Consider the following 6,000-nt stretch of genomic DNA (forward strand, 5'->3'; position numbering starts at 1 on the left):
CCAATATGACATATGGCATTACATACAAATACTCCCCCCATACCATGGCAAACTCTACCAACTCCACAGGAAATCCCAACTTTTCCTGGGCCCCAAATCTAGATCACTGTGTCTGTTCAGGGTATAAAAGGAATTCCCCAGCACAAGATGGGCCTAGATATACAGCAACCCCCCCCCCCATCTACCCCCTGCCTACCCCTACTTCTGGCCTAGATCAGGAGCTACTGACATTCATTTCTACAGGGTCTGCCATGTATAGTATTATGTCTAGTCTAGACTACTTATATCCCAACACTACAGGAACATGCATGTGGCTTGGTGCTAACAGAAACTGTGTGTGGCTAGTTCCATAAGGAAAGGAAACTGTGTGGGTGGAAGGTAGATCCTAGAACCACAGGTGTGTCCCGGCCATTCATGCTTGTACAAAACAAATATCATTGTTAGTTTGGTGTGTTTCTAAAGGAAACAGATATAAAGCTTTGTACTATTGCCATGGGCAGACTAATAGAATACACTTATTTTTTTTTTTTTGGTAACATAAAGGGGATCTAAATGCTGTTGCTGATTGACTCTTACATAGCTGTTGCTGGGCTACAAATCCCAACATATGTAACATGTTATGATGGGGCCCAATAGTGCAACGGTATCAGGTTTGTATCCATTAAACAATATTGATTAATGTCCCAGTTCTCCAAGATCAGCAGTTTCATTACAATGCAAAGGAATGGATCTGGAGCTGGAAGCTTACATCTATCACAAATCTACTAGAGCAGTATGGTCTCCCTTCTGGTGTTGATTGATAGGATGGAAACAAGATTCTCATTGGTGAATTCTCTTGCATCTGTAGTTAGTTTTTATCTCCTTTAGAGAAGTAGGGGGCACGGATTAATTTTACATCCTTTCTCTGCCTCTTGAGCTCTTATATATCTGCTAATAACCTCTTAAACGATGGGTCAAAACTTGATAGCGTCTATTCATCATCAGCTATTGAAGGGTAAGAGATATGAGGAGTCATTTACCAATGAAAGTGCCATTTTGTGCTCCTTCCACTCTACAAGCTCCTCTGCAGGGTCCAGTGACCTCGACAGATTCCTTCTGTTGGTCCCTCATTTCTAGTCCCATATATTGATCTCAGGTTTTGACCTCAGCTTATTCCAGTTCTTCGAGTTTGCCTTCGAGTTTGCCTCGCGATTCTGCAGTTGGTTTTTGGTATGACCAGACCCAACCAACTACATCCAGAGCGAGGTGGATTGATGGTCATTTTGTGCTCCTTCCATTTTCGAACAATCGCACCAACAGTTGTCACCTTCTCTCCCAGCTTCTTGCTAATGGTTTTGTAGCCCATTCCAGCCTTGTGCAGGTCTACAATTTTGTCTCTGACATCCTTGGACAGCTCTTTGGTCTTTCCCATGTTGGAGAGTTTGGAGTCTGCTTGATTGATTGATTCTGTGGACAGGTGTCTTTTATACAGGTGACTAGTTAAGACAGGTGTCCTTAATGAGGTTGACTAATTGAGTAGAAGTGTCTAACCACTCTGTGGGAGCCAGAACTCTTAATGGTTGGTAGGGGTTCAAAAACTTATTTCACTCAATGAAATGCAAATCAGTTGCTATCTTTTATTTAAAGTTATTTTTTCGATTTTCCTTTTGATGTGCTATCTGCCACTGTTAAAATAAACCTACCATTGAAATGATACTGTTCTGAGACTTTTCATTTCTTTGTCATTGGACAAACTTACAAAATCAGTGAGGGGTCAAATAATTATTTCCTCCACTGTAGTACCTGTGTATAGTACCTGCATATAGTACCTGTGTATAGTACCTGCATATAGTACCTGTGTATAGTTCCTGTATATAGTACCTGCGTATAGTACCTGCGTATAGTTCCTGTATATAGTACCTGTGTATAGTACCTGTGTATAGTACCTGCGTATAGTACCTGCGTATAGTACCTGCGTATAGTACCTGCGTATAGTACCTGCGTATAGTACCTGCGTATAGTACCTGCGTATAGTACCTGCGTATAGTACCTGCGTATATTACCTGCGTATAGTACCTGTGTATAGTACCTGCGTATAGTACCTGGGTATATTACCTGCGTATATTACCTGGGTATAGTACCTGTGTATATTACCTGGGTATAATACCTGGGTATAGTACCCGTGTATAGTACCTGTGTATAGTACCTGCGTATAGTACCTGAGTATAGTACCCGTGTATAGTACCTGCGTATAGTACCCGCGTATAGTACCCGAGTATAGTACCTGCATATAGTACCCGAGTATAGTACCTGCATATAGTACCTGCGTATAGTTCCTGTATATAGTACCTGCGTATAGTTCCTGTATATAGTACCTGCGTATAGTACCTGTGTATAGTACCTGCGTATAGTACCTGCGTATAGTACCTGCGTATAGTACCTGCGTATAGTACCTGCGTATAGTACCTGAGTATAGTACCTGAGTATAGTACCTGAGTATAGTACCTGAGTATAGTACCTGCGTATAGTACCTGCGTATAGTACCTGGGTATAGTACCCGTGTATAGTACCTGCATATAGTACCTGGGTATAGTACCTGTGTATAGTGCCTGCGTATAGTACCTGGGTATAGTACCTGTTGGAGTGGGATGAAATCTGCAGCAAATGTTGAGAGTTGGTTCTCAGGTAAAGATTCTTCTTTTCAGTCTTCATTTCTGCACTGCCTTCAGCTTGCAATATCTCCCAGCCCTCTCTGCATCTGTGCCTTGATTGGTCAATTTTACTGTCTGTCAAGAAAGCTGTGCTCTGATTGGAGAATCCACAATAAGAACTTACAAAATCAGTGAGGGGTCAAATAATTATTTCCTCCACTGTAGTACCTGTGTATAGTACCTGCATATAGTACCTGTGTATAGTACCTGCATATAGTACCTGTGTATAGTACCTGTGTATAGTTCCTGTATATAGTACCTGCGTATAGTACCTGCGTATAGTACCTGTGTATAGTACCTGCATATAGTATCTGTGTATAGTACCTGCATATAGTACCTGCATATAGTACCTGTGTATAGTTCCTGTATATAGTACCTGCGTATAGTACCTGCGTATAGTACCTGTGTATAGTACCTGTGTATAGTACCTGTGTATAGTACCTGTGTATAGTACCTGCGTATAGTACCTGTGTATATTACCTGGGTATAGTACCTGAGTATAGTACCTGCATATAGTACCTGAGTATAGTACCTGCATATAGTACCTGTGTATAGTACCTGCGTATAGTACCTGTGTATAGTACCTGCATATAGTACCTGGGTATATTACCTGCGTATATTACCTGCGTATATTACCTGGGTATAGTACCTGTGTATATTACCTGGGTATAGTACCTGGGTATAATACCTGGGTATAGTACCCGTGTATAATACCTGCGTATAGTACCTGCGTATAGTACCTGCGTATAGTACCTGGGTATAGTACCCGAGTATAGTACCCGTGTATAGTCCCTGCGTATAGTACCTGCGTATAGTACCCGCGTATAGTACCCGCGTATAGTACCCGCGTATAGTACCTGAGTATAGTACCTGCATATAGTACCTGCGTATAGTACCTGGGTATAGTACCTGCGTATAGTACCCGTGTATAGTACCTGCATATAGTACCTGGGTATAGTACCTGTTGGAGTGGGATGAAATCTGCAGCAAATGTTGAGAGTTGGTTCTCAGGTAAAGATTCTTCTTTTCAGTCTTCATTTCTGCACTGCCTTCAGCTTGCAATATCTCCCAGCCCTGTCTGCATCTGTGCCTTGATTGGTCAATTTTACTGTCTGTCAAGAAAGCTGTGCTCTGATTGGAGAATCCACAATAAGAACGATCCAATTAGAGCACAGCAGAACCGACTTGCAGGAACAGGAGAAGACTTCCAGCACAGTGCAGAAACTGAGTGAGGTTTTTTAAGGTACCAAGCAGGTTTGGGGAGGCTTAGCCCCCGGCTCTAGTGGGCCCTGGTGGCCCAGACCCATCCCTTACCTGCGCTCCCCCTGCCCGACCGCTCCTCCCCTGACACGTTAAATTTACGCACTCAGGGGAGGACGTCGGGTGGGGGGTCCTGCGAGGGGGGTTAGGGGGTCCCCTACGGGGGCGGAGGGCGGTGCGGGCACCTTTAGGGCCCTTGGGGCGGGAGCCCCAGTGGGCCCTTCACCCCCCAGTCCGACCCTATGGAGAGAGGGGAAGGAGGAGCCGGCCAGGTTAACTTTTAGAATATTAAAAAATGGCCTCTTCTTAACCATTTTGTATTATATTATATAATTCTGATGCTTTATGTCACTACTTCAGTGTCACAGGAGATCGGCCTACACAGTAATTCATAGGGAAGGCTCTCTGGGTTATGAGTCCCATTCATACAGTTTGCCCAAAGATTATATGGTGGAAATGCTCCTCAGATATGTCCTAGCTATTTATTTGACTCTACAGCGACACCCTCTGGAGACCCAGCAAGCTGCACCTTGAATGTATTAACATAAAGTCAGAACTAAATTCCCTGCTTCGAGGCAAGAGACGCCATTCACCCAATCGTGGTTTTTTCTGTGTTTGCCAGCGCTGTAGATATTACATGTCTGGTTACATGTAATCCTGTAGAAAAGCTTAGCAGTGGTACTCAAAGGGTTGAAAGTCAGAAGTCAAGTAAAAATGCAAGATTGCAAAACATGGAGGCTGCAGTGCATACAGTAATGGCAGCAGCTACACTTGTGCAGTAATGATGAGGCTGGCATTTTGAAAGTGAGAATAGGCATCAGTCTGCCCGTTAGATGCCTAAATTCATCCAGAGCACAGCCAGTAACTATCAGTGCTCCATCACATTCCTTTGCAGTTGGTCATTTTATCAAAGTCCCATTTGGCCCCGGTGCCATATTGTAATCTGCCAAAGGGCCATTCTAGCCTGACCTGCTGCTCCAACCTCTGACTGCATGGGGTCTGATCCAAACTAATAAACAGGCGCTGGGGTCAGAATGAGCCGGCATAGTGCTACATGTCTGCCAAACCAATTAATGGCACTGATGTAATTATGTTTAAAGCACAGTTACCTAAGGTTGATTAATAAACTTTTCTCCATTAAGAACTGAGAGGAAGTGATTCTCCTGCACTCTGACTGTGGTTTTACTGCTGTGTTTGATACTCACAGAGCTGTAAATACTTGGCCTTTAAACGCCAGTGCTCGCTGGTTCAGGGGACTTTTGTATTTTTTTATGCCACTTCACTTACACTTTCTTCCCCATCTCACGTGACTATGGCACCCTATTGATTGTATATGGGAATATGACCAGTGTCTGGCTTGGCTGCTAGGACCAACCATAAAAGCTTTTCTCGGGGGCCCATTCGGCATATTGTCTCCACTCAGCTTCTTCCTTTGCTCCTTCTTTTCCCTACTCCTTGTCCCATGACAAACTTTAGCCAAACTTTGCCTCCAGTGGATTCTACTCCCACCTTTATTTTTTTAAACCTTTTTCTTTTTTCATGTTTGTATTTCTTACTTAACTTTTCTTTCCAGTTGCTTCTCCTTCATTATCACTTTGTCTTCATTCCTGAATGCTCTGCATTACCGACCACTTCTTCTTTATTCTATGTGCATTATTGCCCGGCTGCATCTAAATCATGGGCACATAGGGCCCAGACCACAGACTGGCCTGACTGCATTCAGACCAATTATGAAACAAGTAACCCATTTGGTACAGGGGCACACCCATGCCCTGGCAAAAGCCTAAATGAGCATTCTGATTAGGCATACTATAACTTTGGGCTGACTGGCAGTGGCGATGCCAATGGATGCCGCTGTATCCTTTCCAATTAAGCTAATAGCCAGAAATCAGCTCAGTGATGGGTCAGCGTGGGTGATATATAAATAAAGGTTGAACCTTTCTATACAATTATAGGGATAGAGATGCAGGCAGGCAGTAACAGAGAAGGGCCAGGGTCTCTCTCAGTGGACATGTACATCCTAGGTGAAGGGCTTGCAAATGGACTACTC

Source organism: Xenopus tropicalis, chromosome 4, assembly GCF_000004195.4.
Source record: "Xenopus tropicalis strain Nigerian chromosome 4, UCB_Xtro_10.0, whole genome shotgun sequence".
Taxonomy (NCBI): domain Eukaryota; kingdom Metazoa; phylum Chordata; class Amphibia; order Anura; family Pipidae; genus Xenopus; species Xenopus tropicalis.